We start from the raw sequence: 24,989 nt of genomic DNA on the forward strand, positions 1-24,989 counted from the left end.
TCACAAATTTTTGAAAGTTCCATTCCCTGTCTTTCACTGTTCCTACTGTCCTTTTCTAGGGAGTTAAATCTTCTACAATTGTTGCAACTGTACATATCACTGCTACAAATCATTTATTAAGCATCTGTAAATTAAGCATTGGTGCTAATTATTGTGTGCATAATACAGCAACAATGCTTTTTTATTATTATCTTTATTTATTTATTGGAGACAACCAGAAATCAAGAGGGTAGGGAGAAGTAAAGAGAGAGAGAGAGACAAAGAGACACCTGCAGCCCTGCTTCACCACTCATGAAGCTTTCCCCCTGCAGGTGGGGACCGGGGCCCCTACCCAGGTCCTTGTGCACTGTAACATGTGCACTCAACCAGGTGTCCTACCACCCTGCCCCAACAACTCTGAAAAATTATCAACCTCACTTTTCAGAAGACACCTGGGCTTAGAGATGTTAAATAACCTATTTATGGTCACCTAATCTAACCGATAAGTAACAAAACAGAACAATAATCTGAGGTCCTCCTGACTCCAAACTCTGAAGTCTCCTCCTCAAATGGTACTGTACTTCCTTGCCTCAGAGGCTACCTCTCACATTATAATTCTTTCTAAACTGTTTTATAAACTGTGGAGTAGAATTTCCATTTGCCTAGTGGCTTTCCCTAATTTTCACATAGAGACATTAAAATTAGCATGCTACCGTTTTTTTCTCTCCACTGTAAGTCTGTCCACCTGTGTTTTCTAGTTTAATGTCATCATAATCACCAGTTACTCAAGCTAGACATGTCACTTTAGACTTCTCACAACTCTCATCTCTAGATGATCATTTAGACACTTTAATATCCAAAATATCTTCACAATCCTTTTCATGTCCCTCTTCAGGCTCCCAACATCTGTCACCTAAACCCTAACTGGTCCCCATCTCCCCACTCTAATACACTCTAATGCACTTCCACTTAACTTTCTCATTTGATAATTCTACCTCTACCACCAACATGGGAATGAAGGTCACAGTAGAAAGTCCTTTAAAGTCCATTAAAGTCCTTTAAAGTCCATTCTAAAAGGCTTTTTAGAATGTAATAGAAGACACCCCCTTCCCTTGCATTTGGTTCTGCAAATACCTTTCTTGTCTCATCATTTCTCTAACATATATGCCTTTAAGAAATAGCAAGCATTTCCAGAATTTCAGCAGAATAATTATCAATTAGATTTCAATCTTTGCCAATGATGCTTACGCTCTTCCCTCTACATAAAAGGTTCATTTCCCCTTTGACATGTAACACGATTCTACTTAGCATTGAAGGTTAATTTCCATGCTTTTTCCCTTCAAAGTTTTCCCTGACTTGTTCAATTTTTTCCCCAGCAAAGCTATCTACTACCTGAGCATTTTATTCATTCCTTTTGGAATGAATCACTTTTGTGATTAGCATTTTTCATGACATTAGGACCTTATGCATGTGATATCACTGTTTTGGGACATTTTTCAGATATAGAGAGACAGGCAGGCAGAGACACAAGACACCAAAGCACTAGAGCTTCTCCTGGGGCAATGATACTTCCATGTGGTGTGCAGGGGCTGGAACTTAAGCTGTGTGGATAACAAGGTAGATTCTCTTTGGGTGAATTATCTCTCCAGTCCCAAAAGTCATGAACTCTTGGGGCTGAGTGGTCACGCACCTAGTAGAGGGCATACATGTGCAAGGTCCTGGATTCAACCTCCTGGCTCCCACTTGTTGGGGGGGGGGGAATGTCACAAGTGGTGGAGCAGTGCTAAAGGTACTTTCTTTCTCCCTGTTTCTGTCATTGTTATTAAAAAAAAAAAATTTAAGGGAAAGAAAAAATATGACAAGAAGTGTTGGATTCACTGTGAAAGCACTGAGTCCCAAGGATAGCCCTAGTGGCAAAAAGAAAGAAAGGAAGGAAGGAAGGAAGGAAGGAAGGAAGGAAGGAAGGAAGGAAGGAAAAAGAGGAAAAAGCAATAGAAAATAAGTGATTAACTTTTATCATAACAGATAGTGGTTAGTAGTTTATCTCCTCTGATGAACACTTAGTATCTTGTGTAGTAGTATAATGTGTTTTCTAAGTACCCACCCAACAAGCACTTAGCCAGTATGCAATAAATGTTGGCTGGGTTATTAAATAATGCAATATTTGCTGCTGCAACTTTACACATCTTCAGCCAGCAAACGTACCATTCAAAATTACTTTCAAATAAGATATTATAAAGAACAAAGTTTCAATATTCAGCAGAACCTTTAATTTTCTCAAATCACTTTGTCAATATTTTCAAGTACTTTGCTTCAAATAGACTCTTTTTCCAACTACCATTTGTATTTTACAGGATCAGCTGTACCTACAAGCCTCATACGCAGTATTAGAGATAATCTCAAGCAAAAGCATGTCACTGAGCATGATGGATAATTGCTTTTGGTACATCATTTTAGTAAATTTCCAATGGAATAGACCAAGTCACATCAGGCAGATTTTAGAAATGGAAACAAGTGCTCCCAACTAAAAATCTAAGATTGACATACATTAGTAAAACATTCATTCACATCAGTAATTGAAATCAGGAGTATACAGAAATCTGATTCTGGTTTAACCATATCCTTTAATTTTAAATAAAGATGACCTTTTTCTCTCTGAGGCACTCCTTTGAGTAACACACACACAGACACACACAAACACACACACACACACACACACACACACACACACACACACACCCTGCCTAGCAATCAAGCTCTTATCTTGTCAGTGAGATGATGATAAGTCTGCTTTACTTTTAATATCTTCCCTTTCCCAACCTGCTAAACCTTATCTTTCCAATACAGGCCTTCTGCTTCTGTCATCTGATATGTCTCCTCAATGACCAAACTCATACTGTTTTTCCAACATTTAATTTTCATCTCTTCCCAGATTTAAATTTTATGCTTCTTCCCAAAACAGGCTCAAATCTTTCTTCCAGAGAATGAACTCAGTTTACACCAATTTTATATATTTTTTTTCTAATGTACTTTATAGTCCCCACAGAGAGCTTGATTACATACTACCATTTGGTTCTCTAATTCACTTATATACATATAATTTATTATCCTATTTTAAAATATTTATTTATTCATTCATGAGAAAGAGAGGGAGAGATAACCAGAGCAGGACTCTGGCACCTGAGACGCTAGGGATTGAACTAGTGACCTCATGCTTGATAGTTAAATGCTTTATTCACTGTTGCACATCCTGGAACAATAAAGTATTATCTCTTAAATAAAAAATAACATAACAAATCTGTCTTCTTTTTTAAAATATTTATTTATTCCCTTTTGTTGCCCTTGTTTTATTGTTGTAGTTATTATCGTTGTCTTTATTGATGTCATCATTGTTGGAAAAGACAGAGAGAAATGGAGAGAGGAGGGGAAGACAGAGAGGGGTAGAGAAAGACACCTGCAGACCTGCTTCACCGCCTGTGAAGCAACAATCTGTCTTCTACGCCTTTAGTCATCCCACAATACTCCTCCCATATCTAGTAATACTGGGCAGAGGCAAAAGTTTTAACAACGTAAGCGACTAAACTGAATGTTTTCCATATATTGATATATCATTTACAGACATAGTGTAATACATAACAAATACCACTGTGTGCTTAGGCTCTGGAAACAGCAGCTTGGAAAACAAATGTGGTCGTTTCCTAAAAGTTACTTGAGTCCATAAAGCAAGCAGTGAATGCAGAGTAGTCTAAATGCATGATTACTACTGGTCCCAAGATTTTAGAACTTCAAGCAACATAGTCGACAAACCTGCTACAGAACTGGATCACCTAATTTTAAAACTGAGTGATGTTCTTACACATAGTATGACTGAATTTCAACACAGTTTTATCTTTCTACTGGTTTTTAAGCATAACCGTTATTAACTGTCAGAAAAGACTTATTTTCTATCACCAATACTCCTCTCTCTCAAGGGAGCCTAGCACAGAAAAGGGAGTGTTGGGGGAGAGCGGTGATTTGATGCACTTTACATTCAGACTTCTTAGACTTCCAATCCATACACTGAACTGAATTAGACGAGATAAGGTGTGTTCAGGGGTGTTCAGGGTGGTAAGGCCGTAGACACTGAACTGAATTAGTAAAAAGCAAGCTCCAAGATTTGAGAGATAAATAAATACGTGAATAAGTAAGTTTTTTTTACAAATGCTTCCAAATGTCCTTGGCTCCTAGCTATGGGAGAAGGTCAAAATAGGTGGGATAAACAGCTGATCTGGGTCTATGAGGAAGTAAAGAGTGACAACAGCTATCCGTCCCTGGGCCTGGAAACCCTGTAGCAACATTGTGATCAAGTGCCCGCCACAAAATGTTAGTTGTTGTTGTTCGGTTCGTGCAACAAGCAGGCGCGCACATGTGACGTAAGAAAGTCAAGAAGGCAACAGGTTGGCCGCCCCCGATCTGGAGGGACAGGTCGCCTGTGCTAGGTCGTGGGTGTGTCTGACGCCGCTCTAGGCGCTGATTTACAAGTCTCTCCATAACAACCGGCTTCTCTTCGGGACCCGGCCTGGACAGGGGCGAATGAAGGCCAAATCGTCCAACCACAACCCCAAAGTCCCCGCAGCCGCCACCTTTCCAGCTCGGGGGAGCGTCGTACCGGGCACACTGCGAGGCTGCGGGGGCACCGGGGAGACGCTGGCGAAGGCGCCCCAGAGCACCCGGATACGGACTTGCCGCTACACCTCTCAGGTCCACAGGCGTCGCCGGCCCCTCGCTGTCACATGCCGGAGATGCCGCGCGCGCGCGCCCGGGAACTGACCCTCGTCAGCCCCCGTCCCCGCTCCCTCCCCGCCCCCGGAAAAGTGGCGGAGCGGAGGGGCGTGAAGCCGCGCGCGCGGGTACGGCGCCCCGGGCCCGCGCAGCAGGTGTGGCCAGGCCCCACCTCCCCGGCTACTCACCCCGACGATGTTCCTCAGCGACCTAGCCGCCGGCGCGCACTCTTCTTCTTCCGCCTGCCCCGCACCCCCCTCGAAGCCACCGCCCCCTCGGCAGCTGCCGTCGCCGCCGTCCTCGCCGCCGCCGCCGCCGCCGCGGCGCGCGTCCTTCCTCACGCAGACCGCCGTGGCCGCGCACGCGCCTCTGCGCGCTGGCGTCACTTAGCAACCGGTCACTCGCAGGCCACGGTTGGGGCTGTGAGGTGGCTTCGGGCGGGTCTAGTGGCTTCTCACCCTCTGGACCGGCCGCCCTCCAGAGCAGCCCCCCCACCCCAGGGTGTGGCTGCCCTGAGGGCACCTGGCTGTAGGTGAATTGCGTCACCACGCGTCACTGTATTGCGTCACCGGTCGCGTCACTGCGAAGGGGAGGGTCCAGGAGGCGATCGCCAGAAAGAAGACTCGGGGTTCCTGTGTTGGAGAGAGCGGTGGCCTCGTCCAGGCCTGTGCGGGCCCATCGGCCACTTCTGCAAAGTACACGAAGCTGTGGAACTGGAGGGGGCTCAGCGAGTGACAAAAGTTAACTTCGAAACAGGATGTAATGGACCGAGCTCTGCATACCCCGACAATATTAATCCCCATTTTGCTTACAGTGGAGAGTGGTTGGGGGGTAGAAGGAAGTGTTTATTTTTCAAGGTTGTTGCTGTTGATGTCGTTGGATAGGACAGAGAGAAATAGAGAGGGGGGAGAGAAAGAAGACACCTGCAGACCTGCTTCACCGCCTGTGAAGCGACTCCCCTGCAGGTGGGGAGCCGGAGGCTCGAACCGGGATCCTTATGCCGGTCCTTGCACTTTGTGCCACATGCGCTTAAGCCGCTACGCTACCGCCCGAGTCCGGGAAGTCTTTATTTTTTAAAATATTTATTTTGATAGAAATCGGGATGGGGAGGGGAGATACAGAGAGACACCTGCAGTCCTGCTTCACAGCTCATGAAGCTTACCTCCTGCAGGTGGGGACCAGGCGCTTGAACCAGGTCTTTGTGCACTGTAATGTGTGCGTTCAACCAGGTGCAGCACTGACTAGTCCCTAGAAGGAAGTAATGTTATACGAAGACGCTTGATAAAGTTTAAAGCCTGTTAAGTGTATATAAATGTTGTAAAAGACAGCCAAATGAGTAAGTAAAAGCAGGATTCAGAGAAACCCAAACTCGGGTTGGACCCTGACTGATGCTGGATTGTTGAATCGGCTTGGACAGGCAGGGAGCAGGGGAGGGTAGAGAGAGTAATTGGAGAGAATATAACTCTAGGCAAAAGGAGCTTCATGAGTAAATAAGTAAGTGTACGGCAGTGAAAATGCACAGTAAAGACAAGGTTTACTGAAGGGAGACCAGTTTTGAGGCCATAAGTGGCCTCCAAATAAGAAGGGATGGAAGCTTTAGCCAAGGCATTGAGGCATTGGCACAGGGATTATAAAAGCAGATGAGAGTTTGAGATTCTACTGAATATTAACCATTGACAGATAAGGTTGGGCAAAACTTTTAACTGCTCTAGGCTTTGCTTTACTTTTCCACCAAAAGAGAAGCCAAGTCTTGGGATTTTCACAATTCCTAGATTATCCCTCCAAATTTACATTAGACTCATTTACTTCCAGCAGGAGAGTTCAATCCTACATAGCTCATTTCTCTGTCGAAAGTCATACTAAATGTCAGTTTCTATCCAGATATTATGGCTGTAACACAGTTCTGGAAGGGAGCAAAATAAGTGTATAGCTAGTTAACATAGTTTTTTAAAAGATTTTTTTTCATTTTTTAAAATTACCTTTATTTATTGGATAGAGACAGCCAGAAATCAAGAGGGAAGGGGGAGATAGAGAGGAAGGGAGACACCTGCAGCCCTGCTTCACCACTTGCAAAGTTTTCCCCCTGCAGGTGGGGACTGGGGGCTCAAACCCCGGTTGTTGTGTATTGTGACATGTACACTCAACCAGGTGTGCCACCACCTGACCCCAACATAGTTCTTTATAACACAAAACAAGGTATAAATTGAGTAAACTGTAGCTATAATATCACAATATACATGCTGTGGTGGAATTCAGAATGAACTGAAATGAGGTATGTACAAAGTAAAACACAGACCAATCTGTTTTACCTAATGAAAATCAATGTGCTATATTTACCTACTCTTTCATGATGGAACAATGTCAGTTATAGCAGGGCAACATAACAATACCAAGGTATTTCCATAGTGATGAGAAAGCAAGCATAGGAGTTGTACTAAGTCAACACTGATTATTTAACTTTACTTCCTGATTTTTTTTTTAGTAATATGAATGTATGTAACTTTTAAGATTTTTAGTATTTATTTATCCCTTTTTGTTGCCCTTGTGGTTTTTATTGTTATTGTTATTATTTTAAAATTTTATTTATTTACTTATTTATTTTTCCCTTTTTGTTGCCCTTGTTTTTTATTGTTGTAGTTATTGTTGTTGTTGTTACTGATGTCATTGTTGGATAGGACAGAGAGAAATGGAGAGAGGAGGGGACAATAGAGAGGGGAAGAGAAAGATAGACACCTGCAGACCTGCTTCACCGCCTGTGAAGCGACCTCCTGGAGGTGGGGAGGTAGGGAGCTGGGGGCTGAAACAGGGATCCTTAGGCCAGTCCTTGTGTTTAGTGCCACGTGCACTTAACCCGCTGCACTACCGCCTGACTCCCTATTGTTGTTATTGATGTCGTTGTTGTTGGATACAGAGAGAAATAGAGGAGGGGAAGACAGAGAAGGAGAGAAAGATAGACACCTACAGGCCTGCTTCACCACCTGTGAAGCGACTCTCCTGCAGGTGGAGAGCCAGGGGCTCCACAGGGATCCTTATGCCAGTCCTTGCACTTTGGGCTGTATGTAACTTTTAAACTAAGTACACTGCTTAATTGGGAGAAAACTGACACATGTAAAGGTTGAATGCAAGAGTAATTTATTTACTTTTCCACCAGATCCAAGTGGAAATATTTATTCGTTCCCATGTTGTTACATTTGCTCATTTGAGTTTGGTTTTCTTTACAAATATATATATATATATATATATATATATATATATATATATATATATATATATATATATAATACAGTACAACTTAATGTATTAACAATTAGTATGCATCTCTGTTCAAGCAGTTGGGGAATATCAACTTTATATAATAATACTAACAGCAATTTTCTATATATATAGTTTTTAAACTTTTTTCTTTAAATAAAGAGAGAAACTGAGATGGAAGGGGGAGACAGAGACACCTACAACACTGTCTCATCACTATTGGAGCTTTCCCCCTGCAGGTGGGTACAGGTCTTGAATTCAGGTCTTGCACACTGTAGTGTGTATACTCAACTAGGTGCACCACCACCCGGCCCCCAATTTACTATGTTTAAAGAAATATAAAGATATCAAAGCATAAATCATTCATCCATGGTTCTCCCATGTGGTATGAGAGATCAAGCCCAGGACCTGGCACCTAGTAAAGCATGTACTTTACTCACTGAGCCCCCTCTTAGGCCCATAGAGTCCATGTGCTTAGCTCCAAAGCTGGTCCTTTCATACCACATTTCCTTTGGTAACACTAAGGGATTCTAGATAACATAGTTTGTCATTACTGTTTATGTTAAAATACTTGGTATTCCTTTTATTAAGTGAATACAAGAGTATTTTTCTCCTTTAGCCAACTGTCACAAGACACTTGGCTACCCATGAATAACTGATGTACTTTTCCTTATAAGAAATTTGAATTATAACTAACCATTTTAATTACTATGAGGGAGCTTAAGTTTTGGGATTGCTATAATCTCTTAATCATACATACACACACAGGAGATGTTTTGAGTTTGTAGTCCTGCTGCTGTTGTAGAAATCTGCTGAATTTGGACACTTTCTGAAGATTTTTTTGTTTTATAATCTTTTTTTTATTTTTTAAATGATCTTTTAAATGTTTTATTTTTTTAATCTTTTTGTTTTTATGTATTTATTCTCCTTTGTTGCCCTTATTTTATTGTTATAATTATTGATGTCATTGTTGTTGAATGGATAGAGAGAAAGTGAAGATAGAGAGGGGGAGAGAAAGACACCTGCAGACCTGCTTCACTGCCTGTGAAGCTACTCCCCTGCAGGTGGGGAGCCAGAGGCTCAAACCGGGATCCTTAAGCCAGTCCTTGCTCTTGGTGCCATCTGCGCTTAACCCACTGCACTACTGCCCGACCCCCCTTAATGTTTTAATTATCTTTATTTGATAGAGACAATCAGCAATTGAGAGGGCAGGGGAGATAGAGAGACATAGAGAACTGCTTCACTACCTGTGAAGCTTTCCCTCTGCAGGTGGGGACCAGGAGCTTGAACCTGGATCCTTGTGTATTCTAACATGTGCTCAACCAGGTGCGCCATCACCTAGCCCCAGTCTTTTTTATTTTTCACTGTTGTTCATGCTGAAAATTTTTAATGTACTTTTACTAGAGAAGTGTTTTCATAAGACTTGCTGTCATCTTGGATACAATTTTACATCACACTGCAAGTGGGAATGTAAATTGGTCCAGTCTCTGTGGAGAGCAGTCTGGAGAACTCTCAGAAGGCTAGAAGTGGACCTACCCTACGACCCTGCGATTCCTCTCCTGGGGGTATATTATAAGGAACCAAATATAACCATCTCAAAAGATCTGTGTATACCTGTGTACATAGCACTACAATTTGTAATAGCCAAAACCTGGAAGCAACCCAGGTGTCCAACAAGAGATGAATGGCTGAGTAAGTTGTGGTATATATACACAATAGAATACCGCTCAACTGTCATCTTGGATAGACCTTGAAAGAATCATGTTAAGTGAGATAAGCCAAAAAGAGGAGGATAAATAGGGATGATCTCACTCACAGAGTTGAAAAAGAACAGAGGGAAAAACAAAGCAGAACTTGGATTTGGTGTATTACACCAAAGTAAAAGACTGTAAGGTAAGGAAGAGGGTTCAGGTCCTGGAACATGATGGCAGAGGAGGGCCTCGAGGGGGCTGAATTATTATGTGGAAAACTAAGAAACGTTACACATATACAAACTACTGTATTTTAATTTTATTTTATTGCCTCCAGGGTTATCTCTGGGGCTCGGTGCCTGCACTATGAATCCACTGCTCCTGGAGGCCTTTTTTTTTCCATTTTCTTACAGAATAAAACAGAGAAATTGAGAGGAGAGGGAAAGATGGGTAGAGAAAGACACCTGCAGACCTGCTTTACCAATTATGAAGCAATCCTCCTGTAGGTGGGGAGACAGCGTCTTGAACCCCATCCTTGTGTGGGCCTTTACTCTTAGTACTATATGCACTCAATCTGGTATGCCACTGCTCGTCCCCCCAAACTACTGTATTTTATTGTTGGCTGTAAACCATGAATCCCCCCAAAAAGATAGATATATCCACTGCTCTGCCAGTAAAACTGGCTTACAAGGTTTCCAGCATTTTGCATTGGATAAATAGAACCACAACAATAAAGTATTCTACTGTTGTTGCAAGAAAACCATTCTTTTTAACTTTGTTTTTTGTTTCTGAGGGAGGTGACTATATGAAGTAATGACTGATGAGCCTAAGTGGTAAACTTTAAATCTTGAGATCTTAAATAATTTTCTCACTATCTCTCAGCATACTTTTCCAGTAGGACAGAATTTGAAGAATCAGTGTTCATACATGTATCTAATCCAAACTACTTTGTTTCAAATTCCTTTCTCCTTCACATAATAGGGATTATCATAGGTGTTCGTATCTCACCTTGTCAAAGGATTTAGCTTCCTCATTCTTGTGAACTCAAGCTTGACCATGTTACTAATTTTGACCAGTGAGATGTAATCAAAACTAATGTATGTAAATTACAGCTAAAGCCCTTATGCTTTCTGTTCCTATTGCCAAGCTTTGACCAGCAATATTCCAGTGAGGGATTATATCACTAGCTATAGCTGAAAAACTTGGTGTACAAGTCACATGTAAGTGTGGCCGGATGGTGGCACACCTGGTTCAGCACTCAGATTTGAGCCCCTGGTCCCCAATGGCAGAGGGAAAGTTTTGCAAGTGTTGAAGTAGTACTGCAGTTGTCTCTCTCCCTATCTATTTCACCCTTCTTTCTTGATTTCTGGCTGTATGTATCCAAGAAAAATAATAAAATAATAAAATAAACTAATTTTTAAAAAAAACACATGTAGGGATCAGGTGGTGGCACACCTGGTTAAGTGCACATATTAGCATGTACAGGGACCCAGGTTCCAGTTCCTGGTCCCCATCTGCAGGGAGAAAGCTTCATGAAAGGTAAAGCAGGGCTGCAGGTGTCTCTCTTGTCTTTCCCTCTATTTCCCCCATCTCAATTTCTGTTCTATCAAAATGAAATTTAAAAATAACCACATGTATAATGTGAAATAAGTCTTGTTTGCTATAAACTACTTAGGTTGGGGATCTTGTTACTGTAACCTGACCTGTTCTACACAAACTGATACTATGCACATTCTTTCAGCTTGTGTGGAAAGTAAACCATTGAGATTCATCAGACTGGGGCCAGGTGGTAGCACACTTGGTGTGCCTATTACAATGCACAAGGATCTGGGTTCAACACCCCTCCCATCCCCACTGGCAGGGGGAAAGCTTCACAAGCAGAAGCAGTGCTGTAAATGTCTCCCTCTATCTCTGCCTCTCTAACTTTCCCTCTCAATTTTTCTGTTTTATCAAGTAAAGTCTAAAAAGAAAGTGGGAGAGAAAGATTCATCAGGCTGCATTTAGAAGTGACAAGAGACAACAATGTGTCCCAAGATACTACTTTTAGAGGAGTAGCATTCAGGCAGTATATATATAATTGGATAGAGAGAAATTGAGAGGAGATGGGGAGACAGAGAGAGAAAGACATCTGTAGTACTGCTTTACCACTCATGAAGTTTCCCCCCTGCAGGTGGGGACCAGGGGCTTGAACCTGGGCCCTTATGTACTGTAATGTGTGTGCTTAATCAGGTGTTGCTCCTCCTGGCCACTAGGTAGCATTTTTTAAATGAGAGAGAGAGAGATGACCCAAGAGTACTGCTCAAAACTATCAAACATGGAACCTCATGCAAGTAAGCCCTGTGCTATACTACTGATATATTCTCCCACTCTAAAATTCCTTAAGGCATAGAAAAACGGGTTTTAATATTTTTGTGGAGGAAGTGTTTCACAAGTCTGTTGTCTTAGTGATATGGTTTCAGACCTCCCCCAAATATGGGTCAGTACACCTCAATTATCACCAAAGTGCTATTTCCTTCCCTCACCTTGTTGATCTCTCCTTTCCCACTTAAGTGACCCCAAATCTGCAGACATAGGCCAAGAATTTGTGTTTCACCTTGTTTGTTCCCTTGCTTTGTCTCTTAAATCCAACATATGAGTGAGATCATCTGGTATTTGTCCTTGAGAGAAGAATATTTTAGATTCTCAGGCTTCTTTAGATGTGAATGAACAGAGAAAATTCTATTCTAGTATAATGGAAGGAGAATAAAATCAAAGACTAGCTTGAAGATGTAGAAGAGTATTTTGGGAACCTATATCAGAAAAAGGGTTAGGAAAAGTCCAAAGAAAAATGAGCAAAGGAGCTAAACTATATAAAATAGAGCAAATTACCAAAAATGGAAAAAGATACTCAATTTCATTGGTACTTCAAATAAAAATTCAAATCACATGTTAATATGAATTGTTACAACCTTCCTGGAAAGCAATCTGACACCAACTATTAGAATTTAAAATGCCTTGACCCATAGATCCTCAACAAGAATACCCTCCCCTGGGGGCTGGGAAATGGCAACCCAGCAAAGCTCATGCTTTACCATGTGTGAGGGCCTGGGTTTAAGCCCCTTGCTACCACATGGGAGCATGTGTACAGAGAAGCTGAAGCTTCACAAGCAGCAAAGTCATGCTGTGGTATTTCTCTTTAATATCATTTCCTCTCACTCTGCCTTTCAACCTCTATCTGAAAAAAAAAAAACAACAAACTGTACACCTGGAACCATGGCTTCCCAAGTGTCAAAGAGACAAAAAAGGACCCAAGAGGCTATGTGGTGAGTAGCATACAGAACTTGGAAACATGAGATCCTGGGTTCAGTCCCTGGCATTTCATATACCAGAATGGGGCTCTGGTTCTCTCTGCCTCTCTACCTTGTGTTAATAAAATTCCCCACAAAAAGTCTACCCTCCCCTCAAAAAACTCTTAGCGTATGAAACTTACTGAACTCACACACAGATGTTTTCTGCAACATTTTCTGTAATAAAAAACTGGCAACAATTTTGTGAGCCTCTTTAGGACCTTGCCCTTACTATAGAGCAGCAATGGTAGGGACTGCCCTACTTCACTCTCCAAAGGGAGACTGGGTGACTCTATTATGCCACTTGAGAAAGACTGGTCCTGAAATGAGTGAAGCCTGGAATGTTCCTAGCTGTGACCATGGACTTAGGCTGAGAGGAACTCAGAGGTTGCACAGGCTTCTGTGCTAAATATGAATAGATAAGGGCCCTTGGTCAGATTGATGAGGTTAATAGCTATTTACATACTTCCCTCAAATTTGGAAGCTACTCTTTGCCCTAATCCAGCTTTCTAGTCCTATCCTCAACTCTGACACCATCTTCCCAGACAATACTTTCAGTCCACCTGCATGTTATTGGGCTCAGGAAAAAATTACTAAAGTCATGGGCCACATTGAAACATACTTAAAATACACTTCCTAGCTTCTTCCCACAGGAAGACCTCTAGTTTCACTTGCTTTATTCCTACCTTTGGGTTCCTGTTTATTGAACAATATGCTTTATATCTTACCACCTTTCAGCCACCAATTGACAGATGCTACCATGATGCCATCCTGACCTCCTGGGCAGATGACTTTACCAATGTATCCCAGAACCTCACCTTCCAGAGCCCTACCCCACTGGGGAAAGATAGGAATGGGCAGGGAGTATGGATCAACCTGCCAATGTCCATGTTCAGTGGAGAAGCAATTACAGAACCCAGACCTTCCACCTTCTGCACCCCATGAAGAATTTTGCTTTTACATTTGCAAATTTTACAATTAGCTTGACAATTTCATTAAAATCTACTGTGATTCACTGGAACTTCACTGAGTCTAAATCAACTTACAGTCTTGTTGATTCTTCCAATTTGTATAGTATACACCTCCATTTATTTAAGCTTTAATGTCTTAGTAGCTCTATAGCTCACTAATATCTTGTGTACCTTGTTAGATTTATTTCTAGCTATCTGAAAGTTCAGTTGCTACTTAAATTTAAAAAAAAATTTTTTCCCTTTCGTTGCCTTTGTTATTTTCGTCGTTATTGCTGTCATTGTTTTGGAAAGGACAGAGAGAAATCTAGAGAGGAGGGGAAGAGAGGAGGAGAGAAGGACACCAGTAGACCTCCTTCACTATCTGTGAAGTGAACCCCCTGCAGGTGAGGAGCCTGGGGCTCAAACCAGGATCCTGATGCCAGTCTGTGCACTTTCTGCCATGCACGCTTAAACCACTGCACTACCACCTGGCTCCCTAAAATTTTCTCTTTTTTTATTGTTGTTGTAGTTATTATTGTTATTGTTATTGATGTCGTCATTGTTAGATAGGACAGAGAGAAATGGAGAGAGGAGAAGACAGAGGGAGGAGAGAAAGACACCTGCAGACCTGCTTCACTGCCTGTGAAGCAACTTCCCCACAGGTGGGGAGCCATGGGCTCGAACCAGGATCCTTAAGCCACTCCTTGCGCTTCGAGCTACGTGTGCTTAACCTGCGGTGCTACCGTCTATGACTCCCAGGTTTTGTTGGTTTTCTTTTTTAATTTTTTATATTTATTTTCCCTTTTGTTGCCCTTGTTTTATTGTTGTAGTTATTATTGTTGTTATTTATATCGTTGTTGGATAGGACAGAGTGAAATGGAGAGAGGATGGGAAGACAGAGTGGGGGAGAGAAAGATAGACACCTGCAGACCTGCTTCACCACCTGTGAAGCTATGCCCCGGCAGGTGGGGAGCCAGAAGCTCAAACCGGGATCCTTGAGCCGGTCCTTGCACTTTGTGCCACCTGCGCTTAACCTACTGCGCTACCGCCCGACTCCCAGTTTAGTTGTTTTATATTACTGTGAGGTAGCAATTTTTTAAATATATTCTAGGTATTAACTCCTTATCAGATACCTGATATAAGTATTTTCCCCATTCTGTAGGGTGCTTTCTTACTCTGTTAGTAGTGTTCTTCAATCAACATTTTTAAATCCAGTTTAGCAATTGTAGCAATACCAGGCTGCTTTTTTGGGGGTTTTTTGGAGATTTTTTTTTATATTAACTTATTTATCCCCTTTTGTTGTCCTTGTTGTTTTATTGTTGTAGTTATTATCGGTGTCGTTGTTATTGGATAGGACAGAGAGAAATGGAGAGAGGAGGGGAAGACAGAGAAGGGGAGAGAAAAATAGACACCTGCAGACCTGCTTCACTGCCCGTGAAGGGACTCCCTTGCAGGTGGGGAACCGGGGGCTCAAACCGGGATCTTTACTCTAGTCCTTGCCCTTTGTGCCACTTGCGCTTAACACACTGCGCTACCACCCGACTCCCTTTGGTTGTTTTTTTAAGATTGTATTTATTTGGTGCCAGGCGGTGGCACACCTGGTTAAGTGTTCACATTACAGTGTCCAAGGACCTGGATTCAAGCCCCTGGTTTCCACCTGCAGGGGGGAAGCTTTGCAAGTGGTGAAGCAGGGCTGCAGGTGTCTTTCTTTCTCCCTCTCTGTCTCCTCCTCTGTCAATTTCTCTCCATCTCTATCCAATAATAAATAAATATATATATTTTTAAAAGATTGTATTTATTAATGAGAAAGGAGAGAGAGAGAAAGAACTCTGGTACATGTGTTGCTGGGGATTGAACTCAGGACTTCATGCTTGAGAGTCAAATGTTTTATTCACTGCGCCACCTCCTGGACTACAAATTTCTCTAACTTGCTATTTTATTGAAACAATTTTTATATATTCACAAACATCTTAACAATAATCTTAACCAAACATTAATAATCTTGCTAAATTTACTTTCTAGCTTCTTACTCTGTGGTTACCAATTCATTTATTGGGGGCCTGGGTGGTGGCACACCTGGTTGAGTGCACATGTTACAGGGCACAAGGACCTGAATTCAAGCACCTGGTCCCCACCTGCAGGGGGAAAGCTTCATAAGTGGTGAAGCAGTGCTGCAGGTATCTGTCTCTTCCTCTCTCCGTCTCCCCTTTCCTATCAATTTCTGGCTATCTCTATCAAATAAATAAAGATTAAAGATATATATATATGCTCTGGAAGATGGCACAGTGGATAAAACATTGGACTCTCAAATATGAGGTCCTGAATTCAATCACCAGCAACACATGTTTAACAGAGTGGTGTCTGGTGTTTTCTTTCCCCTCTCTCCTCCTATTTTTTCTTTCCTCTCTCTCTCCTCCTATTCTTCTCATTAATAAATAAAATATCCTGAACCACCATATTTCACCAAATACAAAATCAAATTCCAAATCAGGATCAAGGACTTGGATGTTAGACCAGAAACTATCAGATACTTAGAGAAAAATATTGGCAGAACTCTTTTCCATCTAAATTTTATAGGCATCTTCAATGATACAAATCCAATTACAAAGAAAACTAAAACAAAAATAAACCAATGGGACTATATCAAAATTAAAAGGCTTCTGCACAGCAAAAGAAACTACCACCCAAAGAGACCTCATACCATATATCAGACAAGAGGCTAATAACCAAAATATATAAATAGCTCACCAAACTCAGCAACAAGAAAACCAAAGAACCCATCCAAAAACAGGGAGAAGATATGAACAGAATATTCACCATAGAAGAGATCCAAAGGGAGTCGGGCGGTAGCGCAGCAGGTTAAGCCCACATGGCGCAAAGCACAAGGACCACAAGGATCTCGGTTCAAGCCCCCAGCTCCCCACCTACAGGTGGTGAAGCAGGTCTGCAGGTGTCTATCTTTCTCTCCCCCTTCTGTCTTCCTCTCCTCTCTCCATTTCTCTCTGTTCTATCTAACAATGACATCAATAACAATAATAGCTACAACAATGACAAGATAGAAAATAAAATATTTTTTAAAAAGAGAGATCCAAAAAGCTGGCATATGGAAAAATGCTCCAAGTTATTGATTGTCAGAGAAATGAAAATAAAGACAACAATGAGATACCACTTCACTCCTGGGAGAATGTCATAGATCAGAAAAGGTAGCAGCAACAAATTCTGGAGAGTTGGTGGGGATAAAAGAACCCTCCTGCACTGCTGGTGGGAATGTCAATTGGTCCAACCCCCGTGGAGAGAACTCTCAGAAGGCTAGAAGTTAACCTACCCTATGATTCGGCAATTCCTCTCCTGGGGATATATCCTAAGGAACCAAACTTACCCAACCAAAAAGATCTGTGTATATCTATGTTCATAGCAGCACAGTTTGTCCACTGCACCACCTCCGGGACAATAGCAGCACAATCTGTAACAACCAAAACCTGGAAGCAACACAAGTGTCCGACAACAGATGAGTGACTAAGAAAGCTGAAGCCCCTAGCTCCCCACCTGCAGGGGGGTCACTTCCTAAGTAGTGAAGCACCTCTGCAGGTCTGCAGGTATCTATTTCTCTCCTCTCCCCTCCCCTCCTCTCCCCTTCTCTCTCTCTTTCCCTACCTCCCTTTCCCCTCCCCTCTCTCTCCCTATCTTCCCCTCCCTTCTCAATTTCCCTCTGTTCTATAAGGGCTGAGACTGGCATACTTTAAAAATGACTCTTTAGTCGCTATCAAGCCACTCCATCAGCTGGGGCTCTATTCGGGGAGTCCTGAGATTCCCAGACAGACATGATGGGCCTAGACCTCAAATAAATCCCTTTCTCCATTGTTACCAGTCATCTCTATCAGAAACAACACAATAGACCCCTTTTTCCCCATAGGACCTTGCCCTCAACTTGGATCAACAATGGTAGAGAAAGTTCCATCCTCCGAAGGGAGGATGGACAACATACTCTATGCTATACCTGAGGAAGATGGGTCGATATTGGGGCAGCTTGGAATGTTCCTACTCATGACCACAGAATGTGAGCTCAGATCTACAGGGATGCAGAGGTCATATAGGCTCCTAAGCTGAATATGGGTCCTAGATCACATCAAATCGATGGGGTTTACAGTCAACAATATTTATATCCCTTTCCCATATTAGGGAGTTACTCTCCTCCCTGATCCAGCTTTCTGGTCCTTTTTCCAGCCATGACATCATCTCCCCAGATAGTAACTTGGACCCACCTGCATATCAGATTTCAGGCTCAGGGGAAAGAAAAAAAAAAAAAAAACTAGTATAGCTATAGACCCTTTGGAATATAACTAAAATATGCCTACTAGCTATCCACAAAATGGAGACACCCCCCCCCCCAACTCTTCATCTGCACTATTCCAGCCTTCAGGTTCATGATTGGTCAACAATTTGTTTAGCTTTATATGTTAACTCTCTTTTCAGCCACCAGGTTCCAGATGCTAGCATGATGCCAACCAGACTTCCCTGGGCAGACAACCCCAAAAATGTGTCCTGGAGCTCTGATTCCCCAGAGTCCCGCCCCACTAGGGAAAGAGAGAGGCAGGCTGGGAGTATGGATCAACCTGTCAATGCCGGTGTTCAGGGGGGAAGCAATTACAAAAGCCAGACTTTCCACCTTCTTCATCCGACAATGACCTTGGGTCCATACTCCCAGAGGGTTAAAGAATAGGAAAGTAGGGAGTTGGGAGGTAGTGCGGTGGGTTAAGCACAGGTGGCACAAAGCGCAAGGACTGGAGTAAGGATACCGGTTCGAGCCCCTAGCTCACAAGCCATGAAGCAGGTCTGCAGGTGTCTATCTTTCTCTCTCCCTCTGCCTTCCCCTACTCTATCCATTTCTCTCTGTCCTATCCAACAATGATGACATCAATAATAACTACAACAATAAAACAAGGGCAACAAAAGGGAATAAATATTTTTTTAAAAAGAATAGGAAAGCTATCAAGGGAGGGGATGGGATATGGAGTTCTGGTGGTGGGAACTGTGTGGAGTTGTACCCTTCTTATCCTTTGTCAGTGTTTTTGTCAGTGTTTCCTTTTTATAAATAAAAGAAAAAATAATAAAATAAAATGGCTTCCAGGAGCAGTGGATTTGTAGTGCAGGCACTGAGCCTCAGCAATAACCCTGGAGGCAAAAAGCAAACAAACAAACCAAAAAACCCAAAACATTAGTCGGAGTAGGGGAGATAGCTATTAAAAAGGGTGATTTCACTTTATTCACCCCATCTTAGATGGAGCTTAGAGGAGTCATGGTAAGTGAGATAAGTCAGAAAGAAAAGGATGAATATGGGATGAACTTACAGACAGAAGTTGAAAAATACTACCATGGTGCCGACCTGCAGCAGCAACAGTATCTAAGGAATTGTTAGAAATGCTAGAGATGCTAGTTCTAGTGCCTACCTCAGATATATTGAATAATAATATTGGGAGCCCTCCACATGATTTCTGGTACACAGAAGGTTTTGAGAATCACCAGTTTAGGGGTGGACTCTTTAATCATTTATGTACTACAACTCACCACTAACAGTCTCATAGGATCACATGTCAGCACTGCTTTTAAACCTACTATATTCTTGTCCATATTTTGATTTTTCTGTTATGCTATAGTTGCTATATGCAGCTTGCCTCCACAGGCTATAATATTTTATGGGGGCAACTAGCAAGAGTCCTGAGAAGTGGTTGTGAAAGTTTTCTCCTAGATAGGACCTTAAATAAACCTCACAGAATTAGTTTTCCAAGACTCCATATAATGCAAGAGCAGCAGATCAATCCAGTCTTCCTGGGCAAATACTGTGAAGTATTAACACCAAAGATTTCCCTGTAGACTGACATAGCATGGAAAGTAGCAAGGGATATATGTGCCAGACCTAAAGTGACCTAACAACAAATGACACTGATTTACAATAAAAGACCAAATTGGGATGCATGTCATGTTAGCAAAGGCTCAATTGTGCGAAATTAGATGCTCAATTTCCTCTCACTTTCTGGACATTACAAGAGCTTAAAACTCTCTGTCCTATGGAATAAAATGTGAAAATATATATTTATGGTGCCAGGAGCAATGGGATCATAGTGCTGGCACTGAGCCCCTGTGACTGGAAAAGAAAGGTAAAGGTAAAACACAAGATGTAACTTAGACTGAGTGAGGAGTACTGTACCGAAGTAGAATACTGAAGTAGAAGTCTCTCTGTGTGGGAGGGGAGAGTGAAGAAATGGGAGGGGTAGAGAGGGTACTAGGGTTGCAGTGTTTAGTGAAGGAAAGCTAAACTAAACTGGAAGATGAAAATGTTTTGCAGATACTGGGCATGGAGACATAAGAAATTGTACCTGTGTGTCAACAGTGTACTGTAAACCATTATCCCAAACAAAATGATCCCCACAATGATTTTGAGGGAAAATACATATCTATATTTCTTTTTATCTCTACTTATTGGATTGAGAGCTTGTTTGGAGGTTCTAGCAGGGGAGCGCAGCTACTCATATACCCTCGACCGAAGACCAGTCCATCTCTATTCAGGGAAGGCCATCCTCTTCGACTGAATGCACAGCTTCGGGAGGGACACACATGGAACGGTGAGGGAGGAAGGGGATAATCGCCTAGCCAGCCAGATCAGCCAAATAAACCCTAGCGATCAATGGTGTGACAGATGTTGCAGCCATATTGCCCTCACATCCAGAGACAGCTTGAAATTGAGAGGATAAGGGGTGACAGAGAGGGAGATACAGAGAGACACCTGCAGCCCTGCCTCACCACTTGTGAAGCTTTCCCCCTGCAGGTGGGGACCAGGGGCTCAAACCTGGGTCTTTGCACACTGTAACATGTGCTCTCAACCAGGTGCACCACCACCTGGCCCCTTCATATCCATATCTCTATATCTCTATATATATTTCTATGTGTGACTTTAAAAAAGAATCTATGTATATCTGAACTTTATTGTGCACACAAAACAACTATGGCTCATTTAAAATAATATTTTTAAAAATATGGTGGTGGCACACCTTGGTCAAGTGCACATTATTGCCATGCAGAAGCACCCAGGTTCAAGCTCCCAGTCCCTCCTACCTATATGAGAAAGCTTCTCTAGTGCTGAAGCAGTACTGCAGGTGTCTCTGTGTTTCTCCCTCTCTATCCTCCCTCCCTCTCAATTTCTCACTGTTCTATCAAATAAAAATAAATTTGGGGGGCTGGCGGTAGTGCAGCAGGTTAAGCACACATGATGTGAAGCACAAGGACTGGCATAAGGATCATAGTCCAAGCTCCCAGCTCCCCACCTGCAGGGGTGTCACTTCACAAGTGAAGCAAGTCTGTAGGTGTCTATCTTTCTGTATAAGTACCGCATGCTAACCAATTGCACCACTGGAGCTCAGGTGTCTATCTTTCTATCCCCTTCTCTGTCTTCCCTCCTCTCTCAATTTCTCTGTTCTATCCAACAACAATGACAGCACTAACAACAATAATAATAACGATAAACAACAAGGGCAACAAAAAGGGGGAAAAAATAGCCTCCAGGAGCAGTGGATTCCTAGTGTAGGCACTGAGTCTCAGCAATAACCCTGGAGGCAAAATAGATAAAGAAAGAAAAAGAGAGAAAGAAAGAAAGCTTGTAAACAATTGATTCAGGATACCTTATCTAGATAGTGTAACTGCTTTGACATACCTACAACATGACTTAGGTTTAAACCTGTCCCCCACTGTGTTGGAGTGTTATCATTTTTTTTTTTTTATTTAAGAAAGGATTAATTAACAAAACCATAGGGTAGGAGGGGTACAACTCCACACAATTCCCACCACCCAATCTCCATATCCCACCCCCTCCCCTGATAGCTTTCCCATTCTCTAGCCCTCTGGGAGCATGGACCCAGGGTCATTGTGGGTTGCAGAAGGTAGAAGGTCTGGCTTCTGTAATTGCTTCCCTGTTGAACATGGGTGTTGACTGGTCAGTCCATACTCCCAGTCTGCCTCTCTCTTTCCCTAATAGGGTGTGTCCCTGGGGAAGCTGAGCTCCAGGACACATTGGTGGGGTCTTCAATCCAGGGAAGCCTGGCCAGCATCCTGGTGGCATCTGGAACCTGGTGATTGAAAAGAGAGTTAACATACAAAGCCAAACAAATTGTTGAGCAATCATGGACCCAAAGCTTGGAATAGTGGAGAGGAAGTGTTAGGGGGGTACTCACTGCAAACTCTAGTGTACTTCTGCTTTCAGGTATATATTTTGCAGTAGGTTATGGATATGTGTGCACATAAGCTCTCTCTCACAGAAACTGGTGTATATCTAGGTTATGGGACTTTGTTAGAAAGTGAACCACCTGAGATGAAATTAGAGTGTACTATAAAAGGAAAGGTCTCACCCGAGTAATGAAGCTGAAGGGTTGTCATTCCACTCGTGAAGTCTCTGGACACAGTCTGAGGTGAAGCATGTTGAGGTGGCAATCGTTGCGTTGGTTAGGTTGTGATCGGCGGATGCAATATTATTTGGTATGGATTGGGAGACGCATACGGGAAAGTGGGCCCTATCCAAGGGTTCCAGGACTGGGGGAAGTAGGGGCTCTATAGTGAAGATGTGAGGTTCCTGCTGTCTTAGGGTTCAAAAAGACAATCGATAGTTAATGTTATCATCACATTATTTGGTAATTGGGTTAACTTTGAAAAGTCCTTTTGTTATGGTTTGCTGTACAGTATCCAGTATCTTGTATATAGCTGTGCTATTGGATGCTTCTAATCTACTTGGTCTAGGCTTTTGAGAGAGTCTGCATATCAAATACACAGCCTATATATTAAAAAGATTCAGTTTGTGTTTTGAAAAACTTTGAGTGTTATCTTACCCTTGCTTCTTCTATCTAACTGTAATAGTTGATTTGGAATAGCGAAACCCTAGTGAAGACAAAAAGACAAAGTTCTGATGTAGTAAGGAAGGAATGGAAGGTGGCAGAGAAGGGGGTGGGAGAAGGAGTGAGGCAAGGAAAGAGAGAGAGAGCAAGCAAGTCTGGTGATGACCCAGGCCAGGGAAATAGCTTAGTCATTATGCAAAAAGAACTTTTATGCCTGACACTCCAGAAATCAATCCCTAACACAACCATGAACTAGAGCTAAGCATTTCTCTGGCTTAAAGAAAGAATTACTAGGGATGGGTGATGGCACATTTAGTTGAGTGCACATATTAAAATGTGCAATGGTCTGGGTTCAAGGCCCAAGTCCCCACCTGCAGGGGGAAGCTTCAAGATCAGTGAAACAGTGGTGCAGGGCTCTCTCTCTCCCTCCCACTGTCTATCTAATACATAAAAGATAATAAAAAAATTTTTTTAAGAAAGAGGCACCAAAGCAGCACTCCACTACCCATGAAGCTCCACCCATTTTCACCCTTGAGGTTCTCAACATGGTGATACTATGTAGTGGTGCTGGGAATAGAACATGGCCTCGGGAGTTGGGCAGTAGTTCAGCGGGTTAAGCACACATGGCACAAAGTGCAAGGACCATTGTAAGGATCACGGTTCGAGCCCCCGGCTCCCCACCTACAGATGAGTCGCTTCACAGGCAATGAAGCAGGTCTGTAGCTGTCTCTTCCTCTCTGTTTTCCCCTCCTCTCTCCATTTCTCTCTGTCCTATCCAACAACAACACAACAACAACAACAAAATGGAAAAAATGGCCTCTAGGAGCAGTGGATTTATAGTGCAGGCACCAACCTTCAGTGATAATTCTGAAGGTAAAAAAAAAAAAAAAGAAAAAGAAGTTGGGAGTCAGTGGTGGCGCAGCAGATTAAGTGCTCCGGGTGCAAAGCGCAAGGACTGGCTAAGGATCCCAGTTCCAGCCCCAGGCTCCCCACCTGCAGGGGAGTCACTTCACAAGCAGTGAAGCAGGTCTATAGGTATCTGTCTTTCCCCCTCTGTCTTCCCCTCCTCTCTCCATTTCTCTCTGTCCTATCCAACAACAACGACATCAATAACAAGGGCAACAAAAGGGAAAATAACTAAATATAAAAATTTTTTTTGAAAAGTTAATTGTATCCACTGAATAGTTTCAAGAATGGACAGCTACTCTACCCTAATCCAACTCTCTAGCCCTTTTCTCTACTCTGACAATTTTCTTTTTTTTAATATTTATTTATTCCCTTTTGTCACCCTTATTGTTTTATTGTTGTAGTTACTATTGTTGTTTTTGTCATTGTTGTTGGATAGGACAGAGAGAAATGGAGAGAGGAGGGGAAGACAGAGACATGGACAGAAAGATAGATACCTGTAGACCTGCTTCATCACCTGTGAAGCAACTCCCCTGCAGGTGGGGGAGCCAGAAGCTCAAACTGGGATCCTTACTCTTGTCCTTGCACTTTGTGCCTCCTGTGCTTAACCTGCTGTGCTACCGCCCGACTCCCTACTCTGACAATTTTCTCAGTGTTTTTATCCTACTTCATGCTAGCTATCAAACTCAAGAAAAAACTACCATAGTCGTGGGCCCCTAGAAACATGCCTAAAATGGACTTGTGAACTTTCTTCCAGCCTAAGATCCCTAAACTCATCTGTTCTTTTCCTACTTTTTGATTTCTGTTCATTAACCCTCTTGTCTCAGTTTAAGTCCTGCCACCTTCCAGTCACCAAGTTGCAGATGCTACCATACTTCCACCCTGACATCTCTGGGCAGACAACCTCACTAATGTATCCTAGAACTTCACTTCTCCAGAGCCCTACCTCACTGGGGTTAGAAACAGGTTGGGGGTACAGATTGGCCTGCAAACACCCAACTCCAACTGAGAAGCAATTACAGAAGCCAGAACTTCTACCTTCTGCATCCCAAAAACAACTTTGATTTATACTCCCAGTGGGGGAAAAGTGATAGGAGGAAGAGGTTAAGAGGATTCTGAACTCCAGCTCCATCAGGTCCCAGAGAGAGAGGATGAAAAGGGGAGAGATATTTGGATATAGTAATAGGGTTATATGTGGCTTGGAAGGGAAGAGAGGATTAGACCTGGAATAAAAGAGAGGGCAATTAT

At 42.6% G+C, this 24,989-nt stretch overlaps 1 protein-coding gene across 6 annotated transcripts in view; it reads right to left on the reverse strand.

The window, feature by feature from the left end:
* The window catches only part of BTBD9 (BTB domain containing 9), a 551,044-nt gene extending 545,984 nt beyond the window's left edge, over positions 1-5,060 (reverse strand). For all 6 annotated transcript variants that reach the window (XM_060189736.1, XM_060189737.1, XM_060189740.1 and 3 more), the window contains exon 1: positions 4,929-5,060. The gene's annotated coding sequence lies outside the window, so the exon portion shown is untranslated. The remainder of the gene's footprint in view (positions 1-4,928) is intronic.
* Positions 5,061-24,989: the final 19,929 nt, after the last annotated feature.

The sequence above is a fragment of the Erinaceus europaeus genome, chromosome 4 (assembly GCF_950295315.1).
Source record: "Erinaceus europaeus chromosome 4, mEriEur2.1, whole genome shotgun sequence".
Classification (NCBI taxonomy): domain Eukaryota; kingdom Metazoa; phylum Chordata; class Mammalia; order Eulipotyphla; family Erinaceidae; genus Erinaceus; species Erinaceus europaeus.